Source organism: Piliocolobus tephrosceles, chromosome X (assembly GCF_002776525.5).
Source record: "Piliocolobus tephrosceles isolate RC106 chromosome X, ASM277652v3, whole genome shotgun sequence".
Lineage (NCBI taxonomy): Eukaryota > Metazoa > Chordata > Mammalia > Primates > Cercopithecidae > Piliocolobus > Piliocolobus tephrosceles.
Window position 1 is genome coordinate 71,624,162 of NC_045455.1, and position 16,704 is coordinate 71,640,865.

The 16,704-nt window shown below is 46.7% G+C and overlaps 1 protein-coding gene across 4 annotated transcripts in view; it reads right to left on the bottom strand.

Annotated features, from left to right (window-relative positions):
- SLC25A30 (solute carrier family 25 member 30) overlaps positions 1-1,455 on the bottom strand; it is a 28,443-nt gene extending 26,988 nt beyond the window's left edge. For 3 of the 4 annotated variants that reach the window (XR_002725421.1, XR_002725420.3, XM_023187336.3), the window contains exon 1: positions 1,337-1,455. The gene's annotated coding sequence lies outside the window, so the exon portion shown is untranslated. Of the gene's footprint in view, positions 1-984; positions 1,293-1,336 lie in introns of those variants that run through there. The other variant, XM_023187337.2, reaches the window with a different exon arrangement.
- Positions 1,456-16,704: the final 15,249 nt, after the last annotated feature.

Below are 16,704 nucleotides of genomic sequence, written 5' to 3' on the forward strand. Positions count from 1 at the left end.
GGTAATTAAATATAATACTAGCTACTGGTACTTCTGAACGCTTTCCAAGTTTCTAATATTTATTTATTTAAAGGCAGAATTTCGCTCTTATTGCCCAGGCTGGAGTGCAATAGCATGATCTCGGCTCACCGCAACCTCCGCCTTCTGGGTTCAAGCGATTCTCCTGTCTCAGCCTCCCGAGTAGCCAGAATTACAGAAATCCGTCACCACGCCCGGCTATTTTTGTATTTTTAGTAGAGACAGGGTTTCTCCATGTTAGCCAGGCTGGTCTCAAACTCCTGACCTCAGGTGATCCGCCCGCCTCGGCCTCCCAAAGTGCTGGGATTACAGGCGTGAGCCACTGCGCCCAGCTGTTTCTCTTATTTAATTCCTGGTAAATTCTTTCAGTTTTACTTGCTGTTTCCTTTTCAGTCTGAAGTCTTAAACTGTAATCGCACAGCCTTTAAAGCTTCTGGGCTCTCATACATTTTTGTTCCTTGCTGGACCGACTGCCCTTTCAATAATGCCTTTCATGAACTTTTCCTATTTCCTAGTCTTTTTAAAGGTGCAGAAGGAAAACTAAGCTCATCACAGACTTCCAAAAAGCGGGATTTAAAAGAAATCTTCTAAATTACCATCTCGTTTCACGTTAATTAACTGAGTCCGCGGTCACAAAGCTTCGCAACGACAAAGCCAAAAGCAAAATTCATGCCTTTCAACTTTCTCACTACCCAAGTAGGACCGCAAGCCGACCGCAGGGCAGTGCCAACACTGTTTTTGCTACTCTTGCGCAGAACAAAAATGCTAATCATTGCAACCGCTTTACATGAAATTGCACCCAGAAAGACTTTAAAACCCAGAGGTACATTAACTTTCCAGGCAATTTACTCCCAGCCTGGCATGTGCCACGAGCGATTCCGAATGTGGTGTGCCCTCTCCCAGAATGCGAAGCTTGCGGGCGCTCAGGCTGCCGTTTGAATGAACCCACGAGTGAGAGGGACGCACAGGCAGGGTTGCAAGCCCGGGACACGCGTGCAGACGCAGAGATGCCAGGACGGGATTCGCACTCGGATCTCAATGACCCTGGAACAGGAATCAACCCACGCCAACAGCGATGCACCAGCCCGACCCAAGGAGGGAGCAGCCCGAGAAGCGGAGCCCTGTCCTAGTCCCCCGAACCTCGCGCCCAGCCGAGCGCCGCTCGGCCTGCGAACTGGAGAGCAAACGCAGCCCAGAGCACGCCCGATTGCAAAGGAGGCTCCCAGGAAACCGCAGCCCAACCCTACCCCAGGCCCGGGTTCCGGGAGCCGCAGAGAGAAGGAGGGGCCAGCGGGAGGAGGCGCGGGCCAGGACTTACCTGGAGGCGGCGGCCCCGAACCTCCTCCAGCCCAGATTCAGTTGCTAGAAGAACCGGAGGCCGCTCCAGGAAAGGAGAAAATGCCGCGCGGGCCCAGGAACCTGCGCACAGCCCCGCCCCGCCCCGCCCGCGCAAACTCGCCGACCTCCTCAGTTCCCATTGGTTTCTGCCAGCAGTAGCCACGCCCATGACACGCCCCTGACCCCCCCCCCCAGATAGGGACACGGAGGGGCGGGGCCAGCCCCAAGTCCCTTTCGGGATCTTCCACTGCCGATGCCTGAGGAGGAAGCTGCCCGGGACTCGGTGACGCCTCATGTGGCCTCTGATATCGACTGGGAGGTGGAAGAGAAATTTGGGGAACGCATCGAGAACCCTGGAAAAGCAACCTTCTCAGGGGGTGGTTTTCTGTGCCCGCGTGAACCTTCACAGTTGGATGGAAGTAAATTTGCCCTTATTTTTTTTATATCCCAGCTTTTAGCTTGAAAATGTACAGATTAGCCTAGCCGGACGTGGTGGCGGGCGCCTGTAATCCCAGCTACTCAGGAGGCTGAAACAGGAGAATCGCTGGAACCCGCGAGGCGGAGGTTGCAGGAGCCAAGATCGCGCCACTGCACTCCAGCCTGGGCGACAGAGTGATACTCCCTCTCAAAAAAAAAAAAGAAAAGAAAATGTCCAAACAGACCAAAAAATTAAAAGAACCATACTATATGAGTAGAAACTTTTACATATATAATATATATAATATGCATATATGTAAATAGTTATATATTAATATATAACTTTTTTAATGGTATTGCACTGCTTGTGTTCAAGTACACCCCTGTATATTTTTGTTTTGTTTTGTTTTGAGACGGAGCCTCGCTCTTGTTGCCCAGGCTGGAGTGCAGTGGCGCCATCTCGGCTCACCGCAACCTCCGCCTCCCAGGTTCAAGTGATTCTCCTGCCTCAGCCTCCCGAGTAGCTGGAGGCGGGTGCCGTAGCTCACGCCTGTAATCCCAGCACTTTGGGAGGTCAAGGCGGGCAGATCACCTGAGGTCAGGAGTTCAAGGCTAGCCTGACCAATATGGAGAAACCCCATCTCTACTAAAAATACAAAAATTAGCCGGATGTGGTGATGGCACCTGTAATCACAGCTACTCGAGAGGCTGAGGCAGGAGAATCACTTGAACCTGGGAGGTGGAGGTTGTGGTGAGCCAAGATCACACCACTGCACTCCGGCCTGGGCGACAGAGCAAGGCTCCATCTCAAAAAAAAAAAAAGAAAAAAGAATAGATGCATGTGTATAAAACTTGCATCTATTGATGCAAAGTGCTACTCCAGGAATCTTTACATTCCTTGGTTCATTCAAGCCAAAGAAATGTTATTTCCATTTTACAGATGATGAAACAGAGTTTTCATGAGATAACTGGCCTGTTACAGAACCAGGGCCCAGGGCCATCTCTCTCATTTCCTTCTTCTGTGTCTCTAGCTCAGGCCCCAGGCTGAGCTGAAACAATCCCTTTTCTGTCCTCCAAATTGGACTCTAGGTGAGTACCTGGATTTTCACCACGCACTGTTTTGAAATCAATAAAATATGGACCCGTTTGAAGGATCCCCTGAATTCTGGCCATAAAAACAAATACAATCCCCAGCCTGTGGGGGAAAGTCGTTGGAATGCTTGCCTTTCTAGGGCAGGGAAATGAGAACATGACCCTTTCTACCTCTCTCTCACCTCACCAAGTCCTTTCCAGACTCATAACTGTGTGGCACTGCATACTAAGTACTGGATTCTTCCCTTTCCTGTAGAGCTTTTGGACACCCAAACTGTACGAATGCCCTAAGCCCCACCAGCCTGTGCTAATACTCACATAATACTTAGAAATACACAGGAATCGCCAAACTTCAAGTATGAAGATCCCTTTGTGGGTTTTTTTGTGCTTTTGTTTTGTTTTGCTTTTCAAGACAGGGTCTCTCTCTGTCACCCAGGCTGGAGTGCAGTGGCCCAGTCACAGCTCACTGCAGCCTCAAACTCCTATACTCAAGCAATCCTCTTGCCTCGGCCTCCCAAAGTGCTGGGAGTACAGGCATGAACCACCATGCCTGGCCAAAGATCTTTTTGAAAGAAAACTGAAGTTTTTAAAACTTTGGAGTCCCTGTAAAATAGATGGTAGTATTCTCAGTGTCCATTATGAAAATGCATATTGAATTTGTGGGCCCCCTGCAGTAACCTTGGGTTCCCCCAAGGGTCTTGGCCCATGAATTGGAAACTATTTCTCTAGGGAATAGTAACTTGGTTGCAGCAGCATAACCAGTTTAGAAATAAGAATAACAAAAAAAAAGGCCGGGTGCAGTGACTCACACCTATAATTCCAACACTTTGGGAGGCCGAAGCAGGTGGATCACCTGAGGTCAGGAGTACAAGACATGGCAGAACCCCGTCTCCACTAAAAATGCAAAAATTAGCCGGTCATGGTGCTGCCTATCTATAGTCCCAGCTACTTGGGAGGCTGAGGCAGGCGAATTGCTGGAACCTGGGAAGCAGAGGTTGCAGTGAGCTGAGATTGTGCCACTGCACTCCAGCCTTGGCAACAGAGCGAGACTCCATCTCCAAAAAAAGAAAATAGAATAACAAAGTAGTAAGGCCAGAAATACATCTATGAACTATTCAGTGCTAGTCCCTGTTGGAAGCAGCTTCTTTTTCGTCTATTCTTTGCCTTCAACTTTCCCCCTATTTGGCTCTTTGTGCATGTTTTTTATCTGACTACAGTTAACACACCCAGGTAGCAATATGGAAATGAAGACCTAGGTTCTACTTAATCCTGGTCACAACTTTATTAGCTCTCTGGCCTTGAGTTAATTAAAGTCCTCAGTTGCAAAATGGAAACAATACCCTCCCTACAGAATGTTAAATGAGGCAACGTGTGCAGAAACGTACTTCGTAAAATGTAAGTGCTGTAGAAATTTTAATTCATCTGGCCATGGCACTCACCAGTTTAAAATTCTTCATTGGCTCCCCAGTGTCCTCAAGATTAAAAGTAAGCCCTCAGGCTGGCACACAAGGCCCCTGACCAGTGGTCCTTAGAGCCCTGCAGCCGTAGGAGTCCAGCTCCCTATCCACGTCACCCATGTACTTGCCTCTCAATCCTGCATTCTAAAGTCCGGCCATAGAGGCACTTCTCAAGTAGCTGGACTTTTATTGCCACTTAGGACTTTTCTTAGCAAACTGTTAAAACAGTAAGATCCACACAGCCAAAAGCCCTCACTACACTCCCTTAGGTGGATGATGCCAATCTCTATAAGGAGCTGGGCAGCAGGAACCATTTTTTACCCACATCCTGGTTTTCATCATCTTGGCAAATGTATGTGCACTATATAGTGGCAATAAAAAAAAAAATGCTTTGGAATCAACTACAATTTGGTAAATGTTTGTGTAACCATGTTAAACTACAGGAATGGTGCAGATAATATGGACCTGCCTCTTGCCAAGAATGAGTCTAGCAGGTTTTTCTGGATGGGGTTCCCTCGGTGCTTGCAGAATGAAAGGCCTTAGTCAGACCTTTCAGGGGTAGCATTTGGTGGTTGGTGGAAGGAGGAGGTTGTATCTGACTGAGACATCTGGTCACCTCCTCTCCTTGGCAAAATGGAGTAGCAATGAGCCATTGAGTTTCATTTGGTAAAAGGGGAAATGGCACAGCCTGTAACAGCCATTCGTAGCAGAAGCAACTGTCATGAGACCTTGAAGAAGACCTCCTGACAGCCTTACCGGACACTCTTGTGACAAGATTCTCTTAATACAATCAGTACAATGTATACACTTTACCAAATTATCTCACACCTTCATTTTAAAGTCACAAGTATAAAATCAATTGCACATTTTAAATTGAAATTGCAAGGTAATCTGTGAGATTCCCTATGAGGATAATTTCTTTCTTTACTACTACACTTCGCATGAGTAGCAGACACATGCAGATTGTCTTACACTTAATGGTTAGTACTAAAAATATTAGTACTATGGGTTTGATTAGGTCGTCATTTCTATATTTAACTCTAAACCTTCCAGAGTTACATGATCATATAACAACATTCACCAGCCTAGATGAGCTGGGTAATTGGATGATGAAAAAAAAATCAGGACATTAATGAGATGGTTTATCTTGAAGAGATCTGAGACTGGGACCCAGGACTAGAGAGCTATACTGGGCTGGGTCCTGAAACTGCTACCCCAAAACACGGTGCTTTGACATACTGAACTGAACAAGAGGCCACATCTCTCTAACTTTCCTCCCATCTTCCTGTCTCTCAATCCTCTGTCTCTCCCGAAGCACAGGATGAAGTTGTTCTCTGAAGGTCCTTTGTCTGCCTGAAGTCTGGATCCAACAAAAAAGAAAACAATTACCTCTGGTCCCTTCCTCAAGTTTTCATTAACTGAACTCATTGCAAGAAGAAAGACAGCTTGGTCCACACACCTGGATAGACTTTCTTCACAAACCACTGTTTGCTCATTGGGTCCAACAGAGTTTGTCCCAGGCCGTTGTATATTTCAATTCCATTGACTTTCCCTGAAAATCATTTACTACCTTCCTAAATCATCCACGTTTCCCCATCTGCCTTTCACGCAAGAAGAGGATATGAGACCTTCAGGAAGACCTCCTGACAGTCTTACCGGATACTCTTGTAACAAGATTCTGTACCCCACTGTGTGGTGAGGAAATCGCTCTGTGATTTTCCCCCATGCACATTAATAAATTTTGTCCGGCATTTCTCCTATTAATTTGCCTTTTGTGAATTTATTTTCAGCAAGGCTTCAGACAGCAAAAGGGAAGTTTTCCCTTGGCCCCCTACAAGGTTTTTTTTTTTTTGAAACAGATCTCATTCTGTCACCCAGGCTAGAGTGCAGTGGTGCCATCTCGGCTCACTGCAACCGCCGCCTCACAGGTTCAAGCGATTCTCCTACCTTAGCCTCCTGAGGAGCTGCAACTACAGGCATGCGTCACCACTCTTGGCTAATTTTTGTACTTTTAGTAGAGACAGGATGTCATCATGTTGGCCAGGCTGGTCTTGAACTCCTGACCTCAGATGATCCACCCGCCTCGGCCTCCCAAAGTGCTGGGATTACAGGTGTGAGCCACCATGCCCAGCTCCCTACAATTATTATATGTTCCATTTTTATAGAGAAGTTGTGTCTGATCCATCAGCAGGGACCGTGAGGAAGGTGAGCCTTTCCGTTGTCATTGAATTTTGCTACCTTCATCCCTGGGCATTTTTCTGCCAGTTATACCCTTCTCCAGTTTGTTCATGTTCTTTTTTTTTTTTTTTTGAGATGGAGTCTTGCTCTGTCATCCAGACTGGAGTGCAGTGGGGCAATCTCGGCTCACTGCAACCTCCGCCTCCTAGGTTCAAGTGATTCTCCTGCCTCAGCCTCCCGAGCAGCTGGGACTGCAGGCCCATGCCACCACACCCAGCTAATTTTTGTCTTTTTAGTAGAGATGGAGTTTCACTATACTGGCCAGGCTGATCTCACTCTCTTGACCTCATGATCTGCCCCCCTTGGACTCCCAAAGTGCTGGGATTACAGGCATGAGCCACCAAGCCCAGCCTTCTTTTAAACTTTTTTTTTTTTTGAGACGGAGTCTAGCTCTGTCACCCAGGCTGGAGTGCAGTGGTGTGATCTCTGCTCACTGCAACTTCCGCCTCCCAGGTTCAAGCAATTCTCCTGCCTCAGCCTCCTGAGTAGCTGAGATTACAGGTGCACACCACCATGCCCGGCTAATTTTTGTATTTTTAGTAGAGACGGGGTTTCACCATGTTGGTCAGGCTGGTCTTGAACTCCTGACCTCGTGATCTGCCCGCCTCGGCCTCCCAAAGTGCAGGGATTATAGGCATGAGCCACCGCACTCGGCCTCTTTTTAACTTTTAAAGCCTAATTTGGGTGGAGAGAGAGAGAGACAAAAAAAGAGAAACAAATAACAGTTAAAGGATTAAGAATAATGATAACTTAAAACTTCTCAATAGCAATTCTGGAAACTAGAAAATGATGGAGCAATGACTTAAATTTGAGGGGAAATCATTGCCAAACTATAATATCCACCTAACCAAACCAGCAATGGGAAAATTCAAAAGTTACATATGTGCAAGCTCTTTTTTTTTTTTTTGAGATGGAGTCTTGCTCTGTCACCCAGTCTGGAGTGCAATGGTGCAATCTCAGTTCGCTGCAACCTCCACCTCCTGGGTTCCAGTGATTCTCAGGCCTCAGCCTCCTGATGAGCTGCAACTACAGGTGTGTGTCACCACACCCAGCTAATTTTTGAATTTTTAGTAGAGATGGGGTTTCACCATGTTGGCCAGGCTGGTCTCAAACTCCTGACCTCAGGTTATCTGCCCACTTCAGCCTCCCAAAGTGCTAGGATTACAGGCATGAGCCACCACACCCGACAGGTGCAAGCTCTTAAAGAATTGACCTCTTTCATGTGTGTGTCCCCAAGAAAGCTAATGAAGGATATTCTTCCCCAGAACTAAGGAAGAAACTGAGAAATGCAGTTCAGGAAATAAGAGACCAGCAAAGGAGGATGGGGAAAGGAATTCTCAAGATAACACTGAAAAGAAATTTCAGAACAGCTGGGCACAGAAGACTTGGGAAGATGGCGAAACACAGTTTCTACCAAAACAAACAAACAAAACCCAAAAAACAAAAATTAGCTGGGCACGATGGCACACACCATAGTCCTCAGCTAGTCAGGAGGCTGAATTGGGAGGATCACCTGAGCCCAGGAAGGTTGAGGCTGCAGGGAGCCGTATCGTGCCACTGCACCCCTGGGCAACAGAATGAGACCCTGGTCCCCCCCCCCAAAAAAATTCAATCTGAACCTTAACTGGAATTGCTTGTATTATCTTTTTTACCCCATCATTTGGCTAAATATTTCACTCTAACTTTCCGAGTTGCTTTCACATAGGTACTGCCAAAGCAAGCTATCAGATTTAAGTTTATCACAGGCAAAATTTAAAGGGCAAATTGCAACCTCCAAGAGATGAAATGAATGGCTCTTTTCATGAAAAAGAAGTTGGGGAACTGTAAGTGATCTGGGGCACTTGATGCTGAGAGCTTCAAGTATAAAGGGTAGTAAACAGGTGGCTCCCAGGGGTAATTTTAGCCAGAGTATTCTGCAGTGTGGCTTTTCGGAGCATCAGGGAGGACAGTGCCCCAGCCTGTCACTGCAGAAACGCCCTCGATCATTCAAGTACATTCACAGAATAGCCAAGGAGAGCAAAGTCAGAACTGACACCGGTTTAGGAATTGGAAAATTGAAAGTTGTATGACCCTGTGAGGACTGTGTTCTCAGTTCTTGGAACTTGCCGTAAGAACAGACTGTCATGCTCCGTTTTTGCCTCTGATAAAGAGCATACATGAGTTTAGCACAAGGACTCTGAACATAACCATGACATTTCCATCTGGTAATAGTGGAAGGGTCAGGGAAGCTGGCTGAGGCCCGAGGCTGGTGAAAAAAGTCTGAGCTGTTCTGACAGGTCCCAAAGCCATTTATGTCCGTGGCTTTCAAACTTGTTAAACTGTAACCCACATTAAGAAATGCATTTTGGCCGGGCGCGGTGACTCACGCCTGTAATCCCAGCACTTTGGGAGGCCGAGACGGGCGGATCACGAGGTCAGGAGATTGAAACCATCCTGGCTAACACGGTGAAACCCCGTCTCTACTAAAATACAAAAAAATTAGCCGGACGTGGTGGTGGGCGCCTGTAGTCCCAGCTACTCGGGAGGCTGAGGCAGGAGAATGGCGTGAACCCAGGAGGCGGAGCTTGCAGTGAGCCGGGATGGCACCACCGCACTCCAGTCTGGGCGACAGAGTGAGACTCCGTCTCAAAAAAACAAACAAAAAAAAAGAAATGCATTTTATGTCATAACCCAGTAAACACATATATACACAAACACACTACTGAGACGAACATTTCTAGAAGGAATACTTACTGTATCTGTAATTCACCATATTCTTTATTATTCTATTTTATTTTTGTTCATACTGTTCATAACCCACTAAAATGAAAATCCAGTTTGAAAAAAATACTGATTATAAAATTCCAATCAGGCTGGGCACAGTGGCTCATGCCTGTAATCCCAGCACTTTGGGAGGCCGAGGCGGGCGGATCACCTGAGGTCAGGAGTTTGAGACCAGCCTGGCCAACATGGTGAAACCCCATCTCTACTAAAAACACAAAAAACTAGCCGGGCATGGTGGCGCATGCCTGTAATCCCAGCTACTCAGGAGGTCGAGGCAGGAGAATTGCTTGAACCCGGGAAGCAGACGTTGCGGTAAGCCAAGATCATGCCATTGCACTCCAACATGGGCAACAAGAGTGAAACTCCATCTCAAAAAAAATAAAAAAGTCCAATCAAACCATACTCTTTGTTTTTTTGTTTATTTGTGTTTTTGTTTTGTTTTGTTTTGAGTGGAATCCCAGCACTTTGGGAAGCCAAGGCAGGCAGATCGCTTGAGGCTAGGAGTTTGAGACCAGCCTAGGCAACATGGGGAAACCCTGTCTCTACCAAAATTACAAAAATTAGCTGGGGGTGATGGTGCGTGTCTGTAATCCCAGCTACTTGGGAGGCTGAGGCAGGAAAATGGCTTGAACCTGGAAGGCGGAGGTTCCAGTGAGCCAAGATCGTGCCATGGCACTCCAGTCTGAGTGACAGAACAAGACTTTGTTTCAAAAATAAATAAATAAATAAATAGTTGTTCAGGTTGAGCAGCAACTGACCCTCTGACAACTCATCTTGAGGCCTTATGCTGCTGGAAAATTCCTCTCCCAGTGGGTGAATCAAAGGAGAGCTTCTGTTTTTATGTTAGACACAGCCACCTGTGACCTTGATAGTGACTTGGTTTGGTCATCATTTGTTTGTTTTTGTGTCAATTTAACTGCTATCTAAATAGCCATAAAATGGTTAAGCAATAAATCCTCGGTGAACGCATAGCGTCTCACTGCAAATTCTGCAGCTGAGGGATGGCAGACCATGGAAGAGCAAGGAGTTTCCGAGAATTGGAAGAGTTGCCCAAGACATGTGGTCAGGAAGATACCTTTTCCTTATGCAAAGTCAAGAAAGGCGTTTAGGTCCATAAACCTATAGCACCTGGGGCCAGTCTGGCAGGCAACGTTGACAGAGTCTTTTCAATACAGGAGACAATATCATCCCCAACACTCATGCACGCTTGTTCAAAAACATATCTTTTGGAACCAGGTAAAGGTGATGGTTGCACAACACTGTAAACACACTAAATGTCCCCTAGTTGTACACTTTAAAACCCATAAATGGGCTGGGCACAGTGACTCACGACTATAATTCTAACACTTTGGGCGGCCATGGTGAGCGGATCGCTTCGGCTCAGGAATTGGAGACCAACCTGGGCAACACAGCAAAACCGCATCTCGACAAAAAATACAAAAATTAGCCGGGCATGGTGGCATGTGCCTGTAGTCCCAGCTACTCTGGAGGCTGAGGTGGGAGGATCGCTTGAGTCCAGGAGGTCAATACTGCAGTGAGCTGTGATGGCGCCACTGCACTCCAGCCTGAGTGACAGAAGAAGAGCCTATCTCAACAAAAGAAAACAGTTAAATGCTATGCAAATTTCGCCTCTCTCTCTCTGTCTCCCTCTCTCTCTCTATCTCTCTCTCTATATATATATGCACACACATATATATACATATACATACACATATATATATATTTTTTGGAGACAGAGTCTCACTGTGTCGCCCAGGCTGGAGTGCAATGGCGCGATCTCAGCTCACTGCAACCTCCACCTCCCAGGTTCAAGTGATTCTCCTACCTCAGCCCCGAGAGTAGCTGGCATTATAGGCATGCACCACCACACCACGCTAATTTTTTGTATTTTTAGTAGAGACGGGTTTTACCATGTTGGCCAGACCGGTCTCAAACTTCTGTCCTCGAGCAATCTGCCGGCCTCGGCCTCCAAAAGTGCTGAGATTACAGGCATGAGCCACCACGCCGAGCCTATCAATATTTTTAATTAAAAAAAAAAAAAAAAATATATATATATATATATAAACATACACCACCAAAGCAATACAAATGTGACCTTTTTGGTTATTATTTGTTCTGGTTTTCTGGCACCCTGCATAGTCGAGGCAGAAAGGTTTTAGGGATTTAATTTCAAGAAAATGAAGACAGAAAGATGAATGATTGTATAAATAGTGTAATAGCTGCATTTTTTTTTTTTTTTTTTTGAGACGGAGTCTCGCTCTGTCGCCCAGGCTGGAGTGCAGTGGCCGGATCTCAGCTCACTACAAGCTCCGCCTCCTGGGTTTACACCATTCTCCTGCCTCAGTCTCCCGAGTAGCTGGGACTACAGGCACCCACCACCTCGCCCGGCTAGTTTTTTGTATTTTTTAGTAGAGACAGGGTTTCACCGTGTTAGCCAGGATGGTCTCGATCTCCTGACCTCGTGATCCGCCCGTCTCGGCCTCCCAAAGTGCTGGGATTACAGGCTTGAGCCACCATGCCCGGCCTGCATCTTTTTTTTTAAATGGGCTTTGCAGATGCTGCCGCCACCAGGAGCCTTGTACTATCAGCCATGGTCAACCCCACGGTGTTCTTTGACATCGCCATCGACGGCAAGCCCTTGGGCTGCGTCTCCTTCAAGTTGTTTGCAGACAAGTTTCCAAAGACAGCAGAAAACTTTCACGCTCTGAGCACTAGGGAGAAAGGATTTAGTTATAAGGTCCCTGCTGTCACAGAATTATTCCAGGGTTTATGTGTCAGGGTGGTGACTTCTCATGCCGTAATCGCACTGGTGGAAGTCCATTTACAACGAGAAATTTGATGACAACAACTTCATTCTGAAGCATACAGGTCCTGGCATCTTGTCCATGGCAAATGCTGGACCCAACACAAATGGTTCCCAGTTTTTCATCTGCGCTGCCAAGATTGAGTGGTTGGATGGCACGCATGTGGTCTTTGGCAAGAAGAAAGAAGGCATGAATATTGTGAAGGCCATGGAGTGCTTTGGATCCAAGAATGGCAAGACCAGCAAGAAGATCACCATTGCTGACTGTGTTTTATCTTAACCACCAGACCATTCTTTCTATAGCTCAGGAGAGCGCCCCTCCACCCGGTTTGCTCACAGTATCCTGGAATCTTTGTGCTCTCGCTCAGTTCCCTTTGGGCTCCATGTTTTCCTTGTTCCCTTCCATGCCTAGCTGGATTGCAGAGTTAAGTTGATGATTATGAAATAGAAACTAACAACCAAAAAAAAAAAAAAAAAAAAAATGGCTAGTTTGATACAGCTTAGCAGATGGCTTAGAGCCAGGGCCCAAACTAGCCATTGTTTCATTACCTCCTCCAAAGCCCCGGGGAGCCCATCTCATCCACAATCCCCTCTGAGTGTGATCAACAGTAGTTACACATGACCCATCACCCGGCCACACAGATAGGCCAAGGGAGACATGGATAGAGGCCCAAGGTGGCCTTGAGAGCTCTGCCCTATAGTGGCCCCTCTGCTGGATGGTGAAGGCTGTCCCACAAGAACTCTTGGGACATTTGACATAAGGCACGAGTGAGAATCTGCTGATACAGACAAGAGCAGTAGAGTCAGAGGCCAAACAGCTCCATCCCTGTCATGGTGGAGCCCCAGACCAGGGATCCCCACAGTTGCCCAGTTCTGAAGAGTCACTTGCCAGGTATTGTGATAGTTCCACCAGAGTTGCTATCAGAGCCACGGGGCTACAAGTACATCCCCGACCACTTCCTGTATGGCCTAATCACGTGGCCTGAGACAACTTCCTGTGTCCTTTATTTCCCCATGTAGCCTTATAATTGGCCTTCATTCATGGAAATAATCTGAGGATATGCCTGCTCCTTGAAACCCTGAAAAATCTAATTTACATCTAAATGCCACAAAAGAAGCCACTGAAAAGATTCTGGTCACATCTTCCTTCCCTAATGAAAGATTGGTGGGGACTCTCTAGAAGCCATTAGTAGGGCAACTTATTTCTAATCCTCCTCTGCTGTGCCAGCCTCCACTATGGAAGCTGAAAATGTTAAATACTTCTTTCCCGGCTGGGCGCGGTGGCTCACACCTGTAATCCCAGCACTTTGGAAGGCCGAGGCAGGTGGATCATGAGGTCAGGAGATCAAGACCGTACAACATGGTGAAACCCCATCTCTACTGAAAATACAAAAATTAGCTGGGCGTGGTGGCCCATGCCTGTAATCCCAGCTACTCGGGAGGCTGAGGCAGGAGAATCACTTGAACCAGGGAGTCAGAGGTTGCGGTAAGCCAAGATCACACCACTGCACTCCAGCCTTGTGACAGAGCGAGACTCCATCTCAAAAAAAAAAAAAAATTTCTTTCCCAGCCTTTCTTGCAGCTAAATATGGCCAAGTGACAAGTTCTGTCCAACGAGACAAACATGAAACTCTTGGGCAGCGTAAGGGGGAGTGTTTGAGAAAGCCTTTACTTCTGCACAAAGAGGACAGGCCCAGGAGCAGTGGTCACTGGCACTGCCCCTTCCCCATTCTCATGCCTTGAATACAAACGTGGTACCTGCAGCTGTGGCCACAATCTCACTCTCACAAAGTAACAAGCATGTTAACAAAAGGCCCACGTGCTAAGAAAGGCAAGACTGAAAGAGAGAAAGGGTCAGCGTCTTATCGACATTATCGGGCAGCTAAACCAATGCCAGCAACTTTCTACCTCCAGGCTTCTTGTTTCTTGAGAAAAAGACCACTTTAACTGGGTATTATTGCCTATGGTTTTCCTCACTGATAACACTGTATATGTAAAAGTAATAACAAAATGTGCATCATAGGCCGGGCGTGGTGGCTCACCCAGCACTTTGGGAGGCCGAGGCAGGCGGATCACTTCAGGCAAGAAGTTCAAGACCAGCCTGATTATCATGGTGAAACCCCGTCTCTACTAAAAATACAAAACTTAGCCGGGCATGGTGGTGGGTGCCTGTAATCCCAGCTACTCGGGAAGCTGAGACAGGAAAATTGCTTGAACCCGGGAGGCGTTCAAAGACATGGAAGGCATCTGGCCGGGTATGGTGGCTCATGCCTATAATTCCAGCACTTTGGGTCCGAGGCGGGTGGATCATGAGGTCAAGAGTTTGAGACCAGCCTGACCAACATGGTGAAACTCCGTCTCTGCTAAAAATACAAAAATTAGCTGGGTGTGGTGGTGGGCGCTTGTAATCCCAGCTACTCAGGAGGCTGAGGCAGAAGAATCGCTTGAACCCGGGAGGCAGAGGTTGCAGTGAGCTGAGATTGTGCCACTGCACCCCAGCCTGGGCAACAGAGTGAGACTCTGTCTCAAAACAAAACAAAACAAAACAAAACAAACAAAACCTACAGGAGACACTTCCTGAGATGGAAGCCTCTGCACTCCAGCCTGGGCTATAGAAAAAAAAAAAAGTATCCTAGATTTATAACTTATTTAAGTAAACCTTTAAGCAAATCACATGTTATTGATTCCACAGCAGGATTCAGTCACTCCGACTATTTCTTGTACAACCTCAAGTGGTTTTATTTGGTGTTTTTTTGTTTTCTGAGACAGAGTCTCACTCTGTTGCCCAGGCTGGAGTACAGTGATATGATCTCAGCTCACTGCAACCTCTGCCTCCCGGGTTCAAGCGATTCTCCTGCCTCAGCCTCCTGAATAACTGGGATTACAGGCATGCACAACTACGCCCGGCTAATTTTTGTATTTTTAGTAGAGACGGGGATTTGCCATTTTGGCCAGAATGTTATCGAACCCCTGACCTCAGGTGATCCACCCACCTCGGCCTCACAAAGTGCTGGGATTATAGGCATGAGCCACCAAGCCCGACTACAAGTTTTAAAATCACTTTGGGTTTTAAGGAGAGTCTTGTGAGGGTCTCTGCATACACCAGTGTCCAAGCTCTGCAGACATGCCAGAAACAGAGTGCTTTTTGTTTGACTGTGCCTGCTCTTACACAGACACTACTCGTGTGCATTGTTGTGGATGGCTTCATGCAGTAAGAGTATAAAGACCTGACTCAAACACACAATTAAGCACACTTTATCACTGCTCATGTGAAAGGGAGCTACTGCAGAATCAAGGCATGAAATTGTTAGGGGTTGATTTGCGACAATACGGCTGGCCCTAAAGGACATTATGCTAGGTGAAATGAGTCAGTCACAGAAGGACAAATACTGCATGATGTCGCTTACATGAGGCCTTTAAAATAATCAAACTGAGAGAAGCAGGAAATATAATGGAGGCTGCCAGAGGATGGAGGAAATCGGGAGTTTTCAGTGGGTGTGAAGCTACAGTTACACAAGATGATTAAGATCTAGACATCTGCGGGCCGGGCACGGTGGCTCAAGCCTGTAATCCCAGCACTTTGGGAGGCCGAGACTGGCGGATCACAAGGTCGGGAGATCAAGACCATCCTGGCTAACCCGGTGAAACCCCGTCTCTACTAAAAATACAAAAAACTAGCCGTGCGAGGTGGCGGGCGCCTGTAGTCCCAGCTACTCGGGAGGCTGAGGCAGGAGAAAAGCGTAAACCCGGGAGGAGGAGTTCGCAGTGAGCTGAGATCCGGCCACTGCACTCCAGCCTGGGCGAGAGAGCAAGACTCCGTCTCAAAAAAAAAAAAAAAAGATCTAGACATCTGCTGTATAACATAGTGCCTATGGTTAACAGTAGACCATGTCATGCACTTAAAAATGTGTTAAGAGGGTAGATTTCATGTTAAGTGTTCTTCCTCACATACACACACATAAAAAGGCAGAAAAAGGGGCACAACGAAACTTTTGGAGATGATGAACATATTTGTTACCTTGATTGTGGCAATGGTATCGCAGGTATGTATGCATTATAACCAAAGTCATCAAATTGTATACACTTAAATATGCACAATTTTTTTGTATATCATTTGTACTTCAATTAAGTTGTCAAAAAATTAAAGCATTGTAAGTTAAAGAAAAAGAAAAAAAGAAAAGAAAAGAAAAGGTTGGGCATGGTGGCTCACACCTGTAAACCTGTAAGCCTAGCACTTTGAGGGGCCAAGGCAGGTGGATGGCTTGAGTCCAGGAGTTGGAGACCAGCCTGGGCAACATGGTGAAACCATGTCTCTTAAAAAAAAAAAAAATACAACAATTAGCTGGGCATGGTGGCACACACCTGTGGTCTCAGCTACTCAGGAGACTGAGGTAGGCAGATCACTTGAGCCCAGGAGGTTGAGGCTACAGTGAGCTGAGATCACACCACTGTACTCCCCCGTCTCAAAAAAAATAAAATAAAAGAGAAAGAAAGAAAGAAAGAAAGAGAGAGAGAGAGAGAGGGAGAAAGGAAGGAAGGAAGGAAGGAAGGAAGGAAGGAAGGAAGGAAGGAAGGAAG